The sequence below is a fragment of the Arvicanthis niloticus genome, chromosome 10 (genome assembly GCF_011762505.2).
Source record: "Arvicanthis niloticus isolate mArvNil1 chromosome 10, mArvNil1.pat.X, whole genome shotgun sequence".
Taxonomy (NCBI): Eukaryota; Metazoa; Chordata; class Mammalia; order Rodentia; family Muridae; genus Arvicanthis; species Arvicanthis niloticus.
Genome location: NC_047667.1, coordinates 71,078,888 through 71,099,070, shown reverse-complemented (window position 1 = coordinate 71,099,070; position 20,183 = coordinate 71,078,888).

Genomic DNA, 20,183 nt, shown 5'->3' with positions numbered 1-20,183 from the left:
CTGAAGTCATTAATGAAGCCAATAAACTGTCCATTTGTTTATTAGGTAAGACTTTGGTGAGTGTTTCAAATATTTTTCCTGTGTCATTAAGCCTTCTCCAGCTAATAACAATTCATCTCTATTATTGACCTTACTTAAATGTGCAGAAAATATATTATAAAGTAATTAAGTATGGAATAAGTTAAAGCACTCTAAGATCACAAAACTTAAATCTAAAACTTCAGAACAGATTTTGATTTGTAAAGAATAGAACCTGGTACTATCATTTACAATAGAGCAGTTGCTACCCAACATTGTAAATGTAAGCAACATGTGTAAGAATTTAGTATGCCAATCTACGTGTGTGTGTGTGTGTGTGTATAACCATAACAGATTGTAAAAATGTACATGAACATTTTCATACACACATATAAATATATACATATATATATGCATGCATTCATATATAAATAAAAATAGAATTTCACATAGAATGTTTTACTACTCAATGAATATCATTTCAACTGCATGCCACATATATAGCTTCAAATATTATATATGTATATATTCTTATCTTATATATTCTAAGTTCTTATTTAAATATTGAAATTTTGTATACATATGTGCATAGGTGTCTGTGTGAATGTTAATAAGCATGTTTCAACAGTGGTATCATTTCTTAGAATTTATTCAACCTTAAAAAAAATTAGATCACTCTGTTGTCATTTGTTACAAGTAGATGATTGTTTTATGAAAGTTGAGAACTGTATTAATCTATGGCTGTAATGATGAATCATTTGGGAACTGGTTTAGTGCTTTAACCCTTATGGCCAGAGACTTCTCTACTATCAGTTCTTGGGTACCAATTATGGTGAAAGTATCAGTTTCATCTTGGAGCATGGGCTTTAAATTCGACAAGAAAGTTGTTGATTACTCTCATAATGTTCAGTCTACTATTGCCCCAGTAGGCATATATTTCCTGGCCAATTATTATTATATTATTATAGCTCCCAAGGTGCACAGCTCAATGAGACTGATGATTACGTTTCTCCTCAAGTATTATACCTATTATGTTCTTTCACTATGACAGCAGGCTTATAAAGAGAAATCTTCAATTTAATTTTCCCATGTTCTATGACTCAAATATTTGGTGTTTTCTGTAATAGAGTCTTATTATCATATTCCAAAAGATAAACAGAAGACTGTGTGTAATGGTTGGGTGTCTGTGAGTTATTTCTAACCAACAGCTCCCAATGACGTAATTTTTTGTTGGCCCTGGGCTTTATATTTGTTGCTTTGTGTCTAATAGGGGCATTGTAATTTTCCTATAGAGTAAGTCCCTTCAAAGTCTTTTTTATATATGTGGGTGCACATACTTTAGGAAACTTCCACAGTATTAGGTTTCCATGTGATTTTTAAAAAAGGTCTTCAGTGTTAGTTATCCCTCCCTTTACAGCCTCTTCTACCATCCTCTCCTATCCTTCATGTCTTGAAATCCCTACTAGTCCATTGTGCTCAGTTAACCCATTCATTCTCTCCTTCCTTTTAAAGCCCCTTATCTTTATAGCTCCTTACACATTTCTTGACCTTTATAGTTATCTCTAATTAGACATTCATATATAGAGTTTCAAAGCTAATATTCATAAATGAAAGAAAATATACCATTTGTTTTTCCTGATGTGGGTTATCTCAGTTAGAATGACTTATCCCAACTATACTTTTGGTATATGTGAATTTTATTTGTTTTAACAGTTAAATGTATGAATACATCACATTTTCTTTATCTATTCATCAGTTGATGGACATCCAGCTCTTTCAATTTCCTAACTAGCAGTAGAGTAGCCACAAATAGGGATGAGTAGGTATTTCTGCAGTAGATATGTACTCTTTATTATATATGCATATGAGTAGTATATGTAGATCATGTGGTAGATCTAGCTTTCTGAATATGCTCCACTCTGTTTTCCAGATTGCCAGCATGAATTTACACTGCCAGAATTTGTAAATAAATGTTTGCCTATTCTCAAATTCTCTATAGCATCTACTCTCATTTGACTTTGAGATTTTACTAATCTGATTTGGATAAAAGGAAATCTTAAAGTTGTTTTAATTTCCATTTCTCTGGTGGTTAAGGATGTTTAACAGTTTTAAAATGGTTCATAGCAATTTGTACCTCATCCTTTAGGAAGTCTGTTCAGTTTCATGACTGATTTTTAATTGAGCGGTTTACTTGCTGTGTTTTTTGAGCTTTAAAAATATATTATCAGTATAAATCCTAAGTCAAATGTTAAAGATTATTTTCAGTATTGTACACTGTCACATTACTTGAGATATGATGTCCTGTGATATATAGAAGTATTTTTAGTATAATAAGATTCTATTTATGATGTATTGTTCTAAATGTCTCTGCTATCAAGATCCTGTGCAGAAAGCTCTTTCCTGTTCCAATGAGTTCAAACATATTAGCTACATTCTTCTCTATCATCTTCATGGTACTTAGTCTTATGTGAAGGTCATTGATCCACTTGGAGTTGAGAGTTTTGTGCAGCATGAGTAATTAAGATTTAGGTTTATGCTTCTAAATGTAGTTACACAGTTTGAACAATACCCATAGTTGAACCCACAGTTTTTTCAGCAATATTTAACAGCAAATTCTTTCATATGTACAGAAAAATTATGACATGATTCATAAAACAACATTAAAAAGTAAAATAAATACATATATGAAATATCAACATAGTTCATTTCTAAGAGCTGATGTGTGTTACACATAATTGTTGTGATGTATTTCATTAAGCATTTTTATGTTTTTTTAATTCAACACCACAACAAAAACCTGAACAATGTGCGGAATTACATTTGCATAATAGTTACATCAATGGGCAAATGTAACTTCAATTTAAAATTATAAATTTTTGATCCTATTATTATATATAGCATGCAAAGTAGTACAGACCACTAATAATCATAACACATCTATTTGATATAATGCTGTAGTTGTAAAGTTTATTTAATTTTACAACTCTTAAAATATGAGTTTTTCTTTGATTGAATCTTCTAAATATACACATTTTAATCTGGCTGTACAAAAGAAAATTGCTGGGTTTTGGTTTTTTTACTTGTTTTTTGTTTTTGGTTTTGGTTTGACTAAATATTACATTTCCTTTGGTGGATTGCTTGTTTGTTTGTTTACTTGCTTGCTTTGTTTTATTTTTTCTTTGTTGAAGATCATTTCTATCTCAAGTACATGCACACAGTATTTAATTCTCTATGTAACTAGAAATTACAGGAATGAGGCTTATCATAAAGTGGTGCCTATATTAGTTTTTATTTTAGGAATGTGAAATTATACTTCTACACACATGAGTGTGAGTTATCGGTGTAAGGCCACACTCATCAATAGCTGCATTCTAACCACAGCCTTTCTCTCGTATAAGAAGAAATTTCTTTGAATGAGATTTTCTGCTGATTTAGATGTAAGCTCTCTGAATAGAATTCACTCACAGTCCATTCCACTGAGGCCCTAGTACAGTCTTTCTTATGAGAATTACTACCACATAAGAATACTCAGCTTATATTAAATCTTATCTACATTGATTGTAGCAACACTGTGTGGCCAAATGAAGATTGGAACTAAATTCCAAGCAAAAGACTAATAAAATAAATTCACCATCTAGTAGAATGACTACCTTGAATTGTATATAGGTAGATAAAATGTAGGTTGAAGCAAGAAGATTACACCAAAGTAAGTCATATATGTACTAAATAGATACTTATTCTCAAAAAAAGTGTACTTATGAGTATAAGAATATAAATATAAACCCATAGTTTATAGAATGCAAAATGGATAATTACAGTTTTATAGCTTGCTTCTAGAGACAAAACTCCTTTGAAAAGGTTTAAATTAGCAGGTATGCACTATCTTCTCATTTATGGTTCAGCTCTTTAGAAATATTTTGTAAAATAATTAACCATGTCCGCATAACTCAAATGACTCATCTGCACTACTCACTACACATATTTTCTCACAACATTTTTGCCCAACCCAATCAATTATACCACACTGAAACCACCTTTAATGTAGGGAATTTTTGAACTTTCATTTTAGTTAGGTTTCATAGTTTAAGATATCAATGATAAATTTTTATTCAACAAATATTACTGCATAGATATGTAATATTTACTTTATTGTACTGGTGAAATATAGTTTCACTCTGGCATAGATATGAGGAGGGGATTTTATAAAAGTATTTCAACATTATTTTTCATTTTCAGCCTATAGTGAAGTTTTAAGAGACTTAGACACCCCTCCCACAAACACACACACACACACACACACACACACACACACATACATGGTATTTGACATGGTAAGGGCAATATGAATTTAAAATAAAAAAGAAATAAACAAAGGTTAAATATTAGACAAGCAACCCATACACCCTTTAAAATATATTATCAAGTGATCAATGTTGAAGTAACTAAATAGTGCCAAGAAAAATGCTTAAGGAGCTTGCCAAGATGCCAGATGCTCTCATTGCTAAATTATCTACTGCAGATTGGCACCACATTCTACAACTGGCGTGCCTATAGGTGCCATTCATACTGCAGTGCCATACACAGCCAACTACTGATTTAAAAATAGTTTACTTATTATTCAAATGTGAACATTCCCTGTACATTTTCTTTAATTTCATAGGGAATTTATTAGTTTTTCTAAAATCAGGAATGAAAATAAAATAACACTTGCAAAACTGTTCTTGCTTCATGTAAATAGATTGTCAGATTAAAATGCTATACTCTTCATCAGCTCCAACTCTTCCTACCGTCACTTACATCTTGCATCTGTTGAACCCCATTCTAAAACATTGGCTTACCAAAAGAGGAAAGAAAATAGAAGTTTATCATTTTATGCTAAAATGCTGGTGTTCTATGTAGAGTGTCTTTTAGCAAACAACAGAATGGACCTCTTCAATATGTGGCTGCAATATTTTTATATTTTAGAGAGCTATTTTAGTAAAATACTTAAAACAATATAGGATTATCTATGGTTAAATGTTCACGCTTACAGAATTGAGAAAACTATGATGTATTTTAAGGAGATGAAGATCTTTCTATCATTCTTTGACATTCTCCAAATGGCTTCATCACTATTGGGATTGATTATGACAATTTATTCCCAACAAAACAGTGGAATTTAGGAAAAAGTAATTCTTAGTATACCAGGGAGTTTAAATAAAGGTGTTAATTTAGATTTTCTAATGTAATTTTTTCTAAACATGTTAAGAACATTTAAGAGTTTTGGAATTGGTTTATCTGAAGGTAAAAAAAGCCTTTAAAATTATCATTTTCATTTTAAGGAAATCATGTTTCTTTCCTCGCTATTTCAGAACATTTTCACAAGAGAAAGGAATAGTATCACCCATCACCAAAAGATATAATATGCATGCATAATGAATCTGGAGTATATTACTGTAGTCATTTTTTAAGAATGTGCCAAACAATTTTTCTATAGGAACAATTCTCTATTTGCCAAGGATTATAAGGAATGAAATTATTTAATATTCTACAAAGTAGTAGCTCCTGTTAATGACAATCAACATGTTAAGTGTGATATAAAAAAACACAGAGTCAACAACTTCATTTTTCTATGTAAGCGACTGAAAACTCTAGGTAGAATTTCAGAATCTCATGCCAATCATGTGTCTTTAAATAAGAAGTAAAATAAGTTTAGTCAATGAGATGATGTCATCACCAGGTGTATATCTTTCTATAGCAAATGTTGCTCATTGTAATGTGTGAGGATTAAAGTTTAATGCAATGTATATTAAAGGAATAAAATGGAGTGTCATCCTTATCTTGTATTTAATAAAGCCTATAATAGCTTTTGAAATTTAAGCACATAGGAAGAATATACATTCATTTGTGTGCGTTTAATAATACTTGTCTGAAAGCTTGTTTGTTAAATAGTATATAATTTATTGTACTTAAAATAAAATTATTATATTTTGTGGATATTTTACAATCTTTTGTGAATTGTGATGATTCATGTTTCAAACATAAAGTCTATGCAATATTTAACCTAAGCTTATGCTAAGATAATAACAATTTGCTTTTTGGATATATAAATATATATATGCATACTATATATACTTATAAAATATATGAGCATATATATTTCCAAGAAAAAACCGCAACCAGTGGAAAAATGTAGATTTTTTTTCTTAAAATACCATGCTATTATTATTAAATCAGAAAGTGTCAGATTTAAAGAGACTTGTACAATGCAATATTATTTTCTTTAGCCAGACTGAAGACTTTCCCCTGGGACCTTGTTTGCCAGGAAGAATTCAGGGCTGGAGAATATCAGCAGCTGGCATGATAATGAGTCCACTTCATTGCAAATGAGTTCATTATTATTCCATTCCCGCTGTCTTGTAATTCACAGTTGCATGGCATCTATACATAAATAAAAAATAGGTATTGTGCATAGCTAAGCTCAAGTGATATGTAAGAACTGTATTTGCAAACAAAAGAGAGTAGGATGCAAAAGCATATGAAGCTACCAGGTAAGGAAGGAGAACACAGTCAGATGTTTTACAAAGAACTGGAAGATAAAAAAAAAATCAATTTTAAAAATGAGAGCGATGCATACTAATAGTCACGTTTGCAACAATCTTCTTTATCTTATTATTATTTGATCACATTAAGGAAAATTTATGTATTTTTTCAAAAAGCATACAGTTTACATACAGTTTTACAATAGTACAGCAAAAACAATCCCATTCATACTTATTAGTAAACTATTAGGTACTGCTATAATTGGAATTATTAAATTTCCGTTAAAATAGATTTCCTGACTTTAAGATCGAATACAGTTTGAAACAGAGCAGATGAAAAGTAATCTTGAATTAGATAGTACAGAAATGACTCAAACAAAATTTGAGATGCAATAGTTAAAAACAAAAAACAAAAATAACTTTCAAGTTTTAGAAATAACTGAAATAGTTAAACAAATCTAGAGTGTTTCAAAATATGATCAAGAAATAAATATTCCAGATTACACGTAAAATTTTAGTTCTGATACAAGTGTTTTTGAAAGGATTTGGAAGATGTTTGGGAGAAACAGTGTTGACTGTTTAATTCAGAATAATATAAAGTACATTGTAATGTGAGAAATGTAATTTAACATGTAGAGTTACCTTTTAACATGTTTAATCAAATGTTTCTATTTAGAAAATGAAAAAAGTTTAATAAAATATATTTATGATATAATTAAACATAAAAGCTAAATAAATGTGCTTTGTAGAAAGGATTAATATTTATTAAGTGCATATAATTATAAAGTGCTTACAGACTAGTGTAACCTTCATGCTAGCATCATAGGAAAAAAAAAACTGAGCTGCAACATGTTTTTAAACTGGGAAATTAGGAGAGGACAGAATTCTGGTTGTGGACAAATACAGCACTGAGGAAAGAACAAATTTTTTTATTTTTTTTAATTTTCTTTTCAAAATTTATGAAGTAAAGTATATATTTTGAATATTGTGGTGAAATGTTAAACTTTAAATTTACCAAAAAGAAACTGAAATCAAGAATATTTGTATATTTTTTTAATAAAATACAGTTATCTATTATTACAAAATGAGAAAATATTAAGGCAATTCAATCAAAATCCAGTATTCTTGAATTCAAGTACTATTTGAGAAAATTTTGTTTCTTTTGTTTTCATTTGAAAATTCAAGTTATGTATGTAAATTAAAAGTAGACTAGAAGACAAGAAAAGTACTGTAAAATTAACACCACAAATGTCAGAATTGGCATTGCTGTTTCTGAAGGTACTTAGAGGATGATGGTATTTGCTTCATCCCATGAAACATAAATCCTTTCAGTTCAGGGAATTGCTATCTAGAAATGGCCTATGTCTAAATGGTAGTACTCACCAGCACAGCCTTTCTGTAGAAAAATATGATTTTCAATGGGCATTTTACTTCTCTCTATTTGCTCAGGAAATTCTAGTTTGAAAAAAAAAAAGTAGCACATATTTAAACAGAAAACATATTTTCTTTAAGATAAAACCTGAGAATAACTACACACTTTCATGCCTGATAAAATAACATGTTCACTTTTGATTTCGTTACTGTACAGGTTTTTTTTGTAATCTACTGCTAATAAAATTAAAATACTTCTCTGTACCTGTAGTTCTCTATTTAAATTACAAGAGCATGTATTATAAATTTTGGTAATGTAGTAACTTATTATGTCATTATTTAAAGGACACAAATTCTTTACAGAAGTGTTAGTCTGATTTAAAATTCAGAATCATTTAACTCTTTACAAAGATTTGGCTTCATTTATATCTTCAAATAAACCATATGTTACACAAATGCCATACATTCTTATAGATTGTTTTATGTAATAAAGAGTTTCTCTCCATTTAAATAATATTCCTCTACTTATAAAGACAAAATATAATAAAATAAAATGAAGAACCTTTAAAAACTGAAAAGGATGTAAAATCACAAGTTATACCTATCAAGAGTTACCTTATCTGTTTACAAATCATATTGAGCTAGTATGTTGGCAAGCCTAGGATAGGAATCCTCAAGGGTGTGAAATATTGCTTCCCTTGTCCAACTGTTTCTTGGACTCAAGAGAGTAAATACTTAGCCAACTCTTTCCAGACTGCAGGAGGACAGCATTTGATTCATAGCCCTGGTGCTTATCAAAATGAATGCAGTGTTCAGGAAAATAACATATTGTAAAAATGGACAAGGCATTTGTTACTTTTAAACTAAAAAAAAAAAAAAACCTTGTTTCCAGGTCCTCATAATTTCATGTTTCTGCTTTCCTTTTTAAAAAAATATAACTATTCAAATTTCATTTATTTTTCAGCTTTAAAGTGCATCTATCTTTGAAATGTCAATCTCCCTCACTGTAATTATATAAGTGTTTCCGATGATTCTCTATGCCACAAAGTTAATGTCTTTTCAAGTTATTCTAAAATACATAGATTTAGTCTTGGCTATGCTGAGCAATACAGTGCATGTATGTCATACTCTGCTTTTATTATTTTTCATAAATCTATTAATAAAAGCCATAAGAAGCAGTCATTAAACACTGTCTTAAATGCGTACTTACCCAGACTGACTGAAGAGACACTAACTTGCCCTTGATATGTATAATGTACTTTGGTGTACAAATAAGGAACATGAAGTAAATTCACTAATTATTTTGCCACTTTGAGTGTGACAGGCGTGACAAAACACAACGGGATTCTGTCCTTCACAATAAGATATTATTTTCTTTGCTGGGAACCTGAGTAAGACTACATTCCTAAGACACACTCATCATGAATAGGTCAAATCATGCCAAGCTGACAGCTATAGGAAGGTTCTGACACTGGACTGTATTTTTCACCAAAGACAATTAGAAATTTCTACCCCATGACATATGCAGATTATAAATAAAGTAAGCACAGAAGGACCTGACATGAATAAACAGAGACTGCCAGTAGTCATTATTTGTTTTATGTTGACATGGTCTGATCAGTGGACACCCTGTGATTGGCTAAAGCTTAGCAGTTATTACTAGCTTAGAATTAGGGGGTCATTTGCAAAGTAAAATCTATTCTGTGTTATATTTTACTGGCATGCCATTGTAAGAGTCGGTATGGAAGCTGCTTAGAGCCAATTTTTTGTTCAGGTATGAAAAGTGGCTTATCCCAAATATATGCCAGTTCTATATGATTTATGCTCGTGTTCAAGAAAATTGGTCTCTATTCTGAATAATTATTGCATCCTGAGCTATAGTACTAGAATGTATTGTAGAGTACTAGAATGTACATTTACTAGAATGTATTGGTTTATTTACATATTTATATTTATTTTTGAGTTAGAGTAGCATTACTGAACTTGAATTTATAGTGATCTTTTCAACTTAATCTACAGAGTTCTGTTCTGGTATTTCATATATAGCCACCATGTTGAGTGTGTGAATTGAATGTGAATAGTCTTCTAAATGCTGGATTATTTGACCTCTTCCACGGATGCTGCTACTGAGTAGGACTGTTGTAGAACCAGAGTTGCCTCACTGGCGAAAGTGGATTTCTAGGGATGGACCTCAAGATTTTATACTCTGCCTGCAGCATTTTCTTTTTAGGCTCTCTGCTTCCTGAGTGACAAAGTAATTCTATTTAAAATAGAACACACAATCTCTAGTACTTTTGTGATTTCAATGCTACCTGTAAGAATGATTTAGTAAAAAAACTAAGAAATAAACAAATACAAAGGTGTAGAGAACAATGTGTTTTTTTTGTTGTTGTTTTTTTTTTGTTGTTGTTGTTGGTTTTTTTTTTTGTTTTTTGTTTTTTTTTTGGAAGCAATCTTTTATGAGGAATCAAGAGGCTAATCAACTTCCTGTATTCCAGATGGATGAGTGTGAAGGTAAATAATTGAATATTTAGTAGAGTGGACACTATTAATTAGGTGCACAAAAGTCAGACTTTCAGTGACTTTTAGGTTATTCTTGTCAGATGTTTGGTGGCTATCATCTCACAATTTTATATTGAAAATATAGAAATTTTGCATGGTAATAGGATTAAAAATATTTAGGAGGTAAGAAAATATGTATTGCTTTATTGGTTTTTTTTTTTTTTGGATGAGTTCGAAGTGGTGAAAAATCACAAATGTTGGGCAACACTGTACCACTGAGTCTTAGTCAGTTCTCCATCATTTTTCTTTTCTCGCTGTTTTCACTTTTTTTTATTTTCCCCTTCTTTCCATCACCTCTCCCTCTTTTGTCTTCTCCCTTTTCCTCCACTCATCTTTCTTTTTCCATACAAAAGGCTTACATTACATTGTCAAAGATATTGTTTAATTTAATCATTAGCCCTCAGCAGCCTTTAATGTAATCTATTATGGCCTCAGATCATCAAGAAGCTGAACTTCCAGTATTGTACCACCAGTCCTCAGCAAGAGACAAGCAGCAAATGGCTATAGGAATACAGGCTTAAAATGAGCACCAGAGAATGAGAGCATTGTCAAGATATAGTTGCAGGACAGTGGATGAATAGTGATAGCTGGCCATTGTAATAGAGACATTAAATGACAGGATGTAGCACATCATTGAAAGGGATCAGAGATGATGATAGCAGTTAATCAAAAGAATTGTATTTAATAAATACATATACCAAAGCAGGAGAAGAATTACAGTCAAGGTTCCTAATTAAAGCTAAGATAAAATAGTGTTGTTTGAGATCAATTGTTTTATATAAATACTTTCATTAAAAAGGAAAATATAATGTTACTTTTTAGAGAAATTTGAGAAATTAACATCAACAGGATTAACCAAATGAATGTAGCAAAAATACAGTGAAATAAACCAATGGCTGCTCAAACTTTTTCTAAGGAATAATCATTAAAATTATAAAATTAATTATACAAATAGATATTCATAAAACTGAACAGTGGATTTAATTTTATCACAATGCTTATTAATAAAAGCAAATTCTTGTTAATAAAAATCACATGTATAAGTTTTCTAAAGAAAATTGATTCTTAGTGATGTGAATAGATATGAAACTGTTTTAGAACCAACCTGAGACATATATTTATTGATCTTTTATACCTTGACAATTTACAAATATTTGCAAATATAGACAGAACTATAATAATTCAATATAATCATACTCACCTTATATTAAATGTTTTGAATTGCTAGTGCACAGTACCCTTGTGCCCTGAGAGGTAAAATTTCCCTTAGGCTCATTGGCTATTTTCTACTTTAAAAAATGCCCACATATCAAGGCAAGAGAGAATGTATCTTTTTTAGTACTGACCTAGTCATTAACACCATTGCTTAACCCTACTGATCTAGTCAATAACTGCTTGAATGTGTCACATTTACAAAGTTCATGTGACTTTAAACAAGAATGAGGCTAGGAGATAGAAAATAAGAATAGGTATATAAAAAAGGACCTCTACACCACCTAAACCTTTTGATTTCAGAAAGGTCATGATTCACATGTACTTGTAGGACAGGCTACTGCACTCCTGTGAGGCTTAGAAGAGAACCCGATCAGAGTCACAAAACCACTCCCATCGAGCCCCACTTACTGTGGGGCAATTGAAATAAATGACAGTATTTGTGGTTCTAATCACCAGCAGAAGAGACACAGCTGAATCAAGCACATGAAAAATACATTTCTCATTTTTACTTTAATAGCATATCATTTTTTTGAGGATGCATGAAGCAAGCTGCTAGCAAACTTCTTGGTGAGTCGTTTCTGATGAGCTATGAGATGAAAAAGTTTCATGCTGAGGTAATAAAGGTGAAATTTTCTAGGCAGTGAGAGAGCCAATTACACAGCAAAACTGTGAGGTCACCTTGCTCAGTAATCCCCAAGCATGTTTCAGGTGCATACATTAAGAATTTAAAGGCCATGTTCAATGTCAACTAATTCGTAATGAAGAAATGTTGGGTTTTACCACTAGACAGGTAGATATAAAAAGAAATAATTTTCAGAAATATAACCATAGACACTAGAGTCAGGCATATAAACAGATGCTAGAAGCCCTTGGCATCTGACTTATGAGAGTCTGTCTATCCTTGAAATCACTGAGCTATTAACTCATTCTCTTATGATAAATCTCTCTTTCTCTTACACACACACACACACACACACACACACACACTTACTCTGAATAAAAAATGTGTTACAAATTATATTGTTGAAATAACAAAATATTGGAGTTTAGAAAGGTAATAAAACGTTCTGCTTTTACATACACAATGACATGTTTAATTAATGTTAATAAAGGTTTTAATCTAATTGCTTTGTTAATGAAGTAAATGCTGTTTGCAATGAATTGTTCTTGAGTATTAATGGGATGATTACATTTAAAATATGCAATGATAACTGATTTAACATATCCATATACATTGCCCCTGATATATTTTGCTCATTGGTTCATACTCAAATTATTATTATTTATATTTATGCACATGTAGGAACTATGTCCTTAGATATAAAATTGTTTTATTTTCATTAGTTTTGTCAAGTACATTTTTTATAAACACATAAAAGAAAGACCTTCAAACACCCAAAGCTCACCATATGCTTCATGACAACATTCACTTTTTCCCAAAGCCTGAGTACTGTAATTAATATTTTCTTCCTATTATAGGGTTTTTGTATATAAAGAATAAAATTGTTTTTTTTTTTTTTGCTTTAGCAAGTTTTGACATACTGTATGAATTGTGTGTGTGCATTCTGTAATGTATAATATTTTATAACATTTAAGTAACTTTAATTTCCCTAAAATTAAACTTCACAGTTGATTGAAGATGTGACACATTTATAATGACTATAATAAACATATGTTATGTTCTGATATTGCTCCTTTCCCCCACATTTGGACTGCATCCAGTATCTGCTACTATGTAAAATGTGACTGTGAATACTCTTTTCCTTGTGTCTTTATATCTATATAATGCACTATTTTATTCAATTAAAATTTATCATTTGAGGGCAACGGCACTGACACCATGCATCTCAGAATACTCTTTTACTCCAGTTCAAGGGTTCCATCTCTCTGTTCTGGCATCACACATACCTACCCACAGACAGACACATGCATACAAAGGACACTTTTTAAAATATCATTTGAGGCTTTTGAGATGGCTCAGTTTGTAAAACCCTCATAGTGCTGTTCAGATGATAGAAGTAAAAACCATATGTATGTATCTGTGTGTGCATGTGTGTGTACATTTATGCGTGTTTCAAAACTCCTTGAATTCTGATGTAAAATTGCTACATGTTAAAAAAATCTGTTACACATGTTAATTTGAATATAATATACCTCTGTTGTTCTTCTTTGTATTTTCTAATTATGTTTATATCTAAAATTATTCATTCCATGAAAGAATTATAATGAAATAATACCTTAATTTTGAATATTGAATTTTTCACTCTTTGTTCTTTTAAATATGATTGTTAACTTGGTTATCTATTTTTCTGTTTATTTGTTTACATATTTATAGTGCTAGGATTTGTACACTATGACTAATTCAAAATTATCTACTTATTTTTCTATTTGTTTTCCAAAATCTGCATCCATATTTACTCACATAATTAATGAATTAAGTTATATTTTTATTAGTTTTAAATAGCATTTAGACTGATACATATCTAAACTAATAAAAGAGTTGATAGAGTCCTGGACAAGGGCAACATTTTAAGGTATTGGAATGTGTGTAGAAGAAAAGACTCCAAGATATTAGCAATATCTACTCTGAGGAGACCACAATGACCATAAATATTTAGCCACGATCAGACACTTGTGTCCTTTTTATTTTGAGAGGAATTTTGACTGAAAACATCCAGAAAGTTTGTTTTGACAAAATGAGGTGAAGAGAAACCACTACCATAGAGATGATACTTCCTAAACAAAATTGCCTGCTTCTCTGTGAGATAAGAAGGCCCCAACATTGTATTCTCAGTGACTTTGGGGCTCCCAAAATGGTGGCTAGAGGCAGGTATTCTATGCTCTGAGGATCTTACCTGTTCTAGTATCAATTTAATGGTTGGTATCCAAGATAGGATGATAGCCACAAAGGACCAATGAAACATATACCAAGCACTTGCTTCTGTTAAACCATTTTGAATAGATTTATTTATTTAATTCTCAGAGATCACTATGTTGTGTCAAATGTTACTGCTTTCACTTTTATAGAGGAGGATACTCAGACAAAGATATTTGTTAGTACATGTTTTATTTTAATAATTTTATTCCTATTTTAGTCTGACCTGAAACATACATATACACACACAAACAAACACACATACATACATACACCATATAATGTATGTAGCATCTTTGAGGGAATATTTATACATTGTTACTACTATCTTAAAAGTACTTTATAAAGTATTTTGTTTTACTATGTTACTGAAAGTGTTCACTGTACCTTATAATGTACTTCAGTAGGTATGAATTCTTGGGGTTTTGAAACAGAAATGGAAAAAGAAAAATAAAATCTATTTATAAAGAATTAAGAGGTGTTTTCCTTTTCTGTTAAACATTTCACGTGTTCACAACCAATTCGTAAAATGCAAGTAAATCTAGCACTTGCTAATTTTGATAATTTGCTTGGTTTGGAAATTAGAATCACTGACAAAAATATTTCCCCAATTTTTAAATAATAATAATAAGGGAAGAGGTAGGATGTATTTGTATACACATGTGAACATATTTTGATAGATGATAGATAGATAGATAGATAGATAGATAGATAGATAGATAGATAGATAGACATTTAGAGAGATAGATGCATATATATGTATTGCCACAGGTAGATACAATGGATACACAGATACAGAATACAGGTATAAGGCAAAATATAATGGGAATTTATACTACTAATAAGATTGGATTAATTAGAAGACCTTTCTAAAGTTCCTTCTGGTACAGATCCATTGTATTATTGTTACATGTAGTAGAGGCATGTGTGTGTGGGTGTGTGTGCGTGTGTTTGATTTTTGGATTTTGAGCTTTTTTTTCCTTTCTTTCTTTGTTTCTATTATTTTTTTGTTTTGTTTCTTTTGTTTAGTTTAGTTTTGTTTAAGATAAGGTCTCATGTCATGAGGGTGGCTTCAAACTTCTTATGTAGCAAAGATAACCTTGAACTCTTGATTAACCTACTTCCTAAAGATAAAAGTTAAAGATATAAAATAATAAACCCAAACTCCATTCTTGCATACTTTTTCCATATTAAAATTAAGAATTTTAAATTTAATGTTTGTTTTCTTTTTGGAGCTACATTGCCCCTGATAGCAAGGTGTTATTGTTCAAATATCTTTAAGTATATCTGAGTTATTTGATAAGAAAAATTGGAGAAACTAAAACTTAATATTGAGGAGGGAGATAAATACAGAAGAAGAATTAGGGAGAGTAATCTAACAGTAAATTTGTCTGAAAATCACAAGGAGTATATTATTATCTACCTAAAATTATAATTTATATATGTTTGCATATAAGTAATAAATAAGTATTTTAAAATTATTGAAATTATTAAATAGCTACAACATGTCTCCCCTTCATTTTCTCCTGCAAAACTTCTAATATAGCTGCCATATCTGTCCTTCAAATCTATGGCCATTTTGTTCACTGCTTGTTATTGTATGCATACATTCATATATATATATATATATGAATATATAGATATAGATATAGATATTCCTGAAGATAACCTGTTCAGTTCATATAATGTTATTTGTATTATGTCTATGGCTAACTTTTGTCACTGGATTGATAGAATTTAAATAAAAGTTTTCCATCTGATATGCTAATGCCAGTAGCCATAGACTATCTAACAAAACCCCAGCACCAGGCACTTTTCTCACTTTTAATTGTTGGCTATGGTTGTCCAAGAGTCTTCCCAAACATTATAGGTTATTACCCTTGCACTTGGTTGCCCTTCAGATCTGGTAGTTAAGTATCTATTACTGAGGACACCAAGTACTTTAGACACAGGAGATAGAGAACCTACGCTAGCTCTAACCTTAAATCATTGTCCTTGAAGACTAGCTGCTAAAGTGCCAGAAAGCATTATTCAAGATTCCAAAGGAAAAAAAATCTCCTTACGCTCCTGCCTATCCATGGCACTTCCGAATCATGGTACAACGATGCTAAATACAATACTTACCTCTATGGTATCCAACAGTGCTCTAGTAAATCTTAAGGTCCACTCAACAGAGGGGAAATAGTGCCTGGTACTGGAAACTTAGCCAGGGCTAGTGAAGGCATGTATCTCAGAGAAGAATCTCCCACTGCCACTTCCCTAAGCCATCATAACTCCTAACTACATTTGAAGTATTTATCTTTTACCTCCAATTACCTGTACTACCAGGTTTCCATCAAATAAATTTCAGTTTTCAGCTGACCAGGACCATTAGAGAAAACCAAAACTGAGCAAAGTACAGAGAACAAGGGATTATATGGTAGCCAGGTGCAATTGATACGGTTATGACACGATCCCGGTAGGACTCAGGGATGATTGTGGAAAGGAGGCACAGAGATTACAATAGTAAGAGAAATAGAAAGTTTACTATGCTATTGTGACTCCAAATAATATCAGAGAGCTGGTGGAAGGGGCAACAGTGAACAGTGGACATGAGTATGGTAGACCTGGCCTCACCCCTGTCTGCAGTGAGGTGGAGTGTGTAGAAAAGTGATGCTCTTCCCAATCCCACCTTATCCCTTGCCACCTGCAGTTGTCAGGAGAGCTGGCTTCAAAATCATGAGAGCAGGTGAGCTGGCCCCTGATCCTCACTGGAGAGAGTGGGCCCTGCCCCTCACCTATGAAAAACAACGAAACTGTTGCTGATGGCTAAGGCTTAGTTGAGACAGCCCAGAGTGTGTGGGAGCTGGAGAACTGGTCCAGCTCCTGGCAGGTTATAGGACTTGGGAGACTGAAACGTAAAATAGAGCTGGCTTTGGAGGTGTGGATGCAGGTGAGCTAGACTGAAGGTATGAGAGCAGGAGAGCTGACCCTACCTCCTTGAAATGGCAGCATTGAGTGGCCTAGCTAAAGCAGAGATGGAGAGCTCATCCTGGTGGGAAGTGAGAGCTGTCAGGTAGTCAGGCCAAAATACAGAGCATTGAATTGGCCCTTCCCAAAATCAATATCATCTGTCAACTGTTTGGGTGCTTGAACAGGCCAGTTCTGTTGATCCAAAGCTATAACATCTCCATGATATAAGGCAACAACAGGATAACTGGAAAACATCCTGCTAAGGAGCCAGTACTGATGATGTCACATAAACCAGAGACTTCTATACAGACCAGTGATTTATTGCAATGAAGACTTATGAACAGTAGGGCGACATAATGTGACACAGTAGAACTTCCATGATGAGCTGTTTTCTAGATTTTATTTTGTTTTGTGTATTTGTATGTGTGTGTGTGTGTTTTTAATTTTGGAGCAAGAAGTTGCAACAGCAAAGGGCAGATATGAGGGTACACCTGGGAGATGAGTGGGACTGGGTTGCATGACATGAAACTCACAAAACATTAACAAAAAGTTGAAAGAAATGAAAAGAAAAGAAATTCCCTCTACATATGAAGTTCCATCAACCTTGATGGTTAAACAAAATGTGAATAACAATTACGCAAATCAACCTGCTAACATGAAAGAGGAACATTTTCTATAATTTTTCTATAATACTAGAGATCTGTTTCTAGGAGACAGCAAAATGATGATTTTCTAAGACAATGTTCAGCTCTGCCTTTTTACTGGGGCATAGACACTGTTAATGATAAGGATTATTATTGAAAGTTTCCTATTGATTTCTGTCATTTTATTGGTATTCTTTTTTTATTTTCTAAGATTTCTCTTGATAAAGTGTCCTAGCATTGTTAATTTATCTCCTCTGACCATTTCAGTATATTTATTCTTCTCTTTAATCTAAAGAATTCCAGTATCTTCTGTAGAGCTAACACAGTGGTCATAGTCTCTTTTAATCTGCCCTTATAATGAAAAGAATGCATTTATTTTTCTATTTTAAAAGATAGTCTCCCTGTACATAATAGACTGAGTTTAAAGATGTGATCGTACTTATCTTGGAATACATTTTTCTGGAAACTTCTGTTTTTAAAGTCTGTGCTAGAAAATCAGAGGCTTTTCTGTTATGTCTACCTCTGTAAGTGAGTTGACTTTCTTGGAGCTTCCAATACACTATACAATGTGATTTATTTTTCTGTTTTAACTATAATATGCCAATGTATAGTCAGGGACTTCTAGTGTCACTAAACTTATGGAATCTCTGACTCTGTCTTGTTCTCTCTCTTATATCTTATATCTTATATCTCAATAAGATATATATATACATATATATATATATGTATATATATATATATCTTATTGGAATTACTTACATTTCAACTAATCCAAAATTCACCAGCTGTAAATGGTAACTCTAAGTTACTTAGTAGCTGCTGAGATGCTCAATTCCACAAATGGGTGTTTCAGTCGATTATCTGCATAAGCTAGAATTCCAAAGAAGTAAGCTCCAATGTCAATGAAGGAATGGATGTGCTGGCAAAGTGAAGAAAAGCAGGAGAGGAACTGATGAATCCTTCTCCCTTCCATTATCCTTTTAGAGGCCTCCAGCAAAAGTTATGACCCAAGTTAAAGGAGTACCCTGAGAATTGGGTAAAAGGCATGTGTCATTCCACCTCATGATCCAGATCAAAAGCTGGTGATTTCTAGCTTCAATATACAGAACAAAATTATATTAATTTCCTTCCTCAAGATCTGTATTACAACTGCACTTTCCATATCAGGATTATAGTTAATTCCAGATACAGTCAAGTTGACAGCCAAGAATAGTCATTGCAATCCATCCCTTGTCATATTGACAAAAAATCATATATCCTATGATATATGACCCTATGTTATAATTAATTTCCAAATGAAAACAATAACAAGGTCATAATAACACCTAACATGATATAACTATTTCTCATACAGAAGCAAACACACTTTAAATTTGTAATAGGTGGCAATCTCCCTTGGGGAATGTCCTTTTAGTATTTCAAACAAATTTGATAACACTTGATATTCTCTTAATTGGTGTTAAAGAAATTGAAATAAGACACAAATATCTGTACAAATGCATTATTAACAAAACACAACATAATCACTCAGGTCAGTTATAATCCTCATTTCTGCACTTGGTCACATGGCATTAGATGTTATTTATAACAATCTTCCTCTATTAATCATTCTGTGTTTTCTCCACCCTCTTCAAGTACCTCAGAAAGTCTTGGCTTTTTTTCTGGAGGCATGATTCATACTGTCATTCTTGCTGGTTTTATGCCCTCTGTCCTGTCATTTTAAGGGTATTATCAATACAATGTTTGTTGTGGCTCCTGGTAGGAACCAAAACTTCTAGGCCAGCAATATTTAGAGTTGTGGGTAAAGAAAGCAAGAAAAATTTTAGTGGGTCCCTAGGAGTGATTTTGAATGGAACTATTTCATTATCCACCCTTGATTCCGAGACCATGGGTCCTGTATATGGGAAACACAGTACCAAACATTGGATACGAATTCAAAAGATATCCTGCATTCTGGAGAATTTTGCCCAAGCCCTCCATGCTTCTGTCACTCAATTAACACTATAACTGTATCTTGGAGAGGGT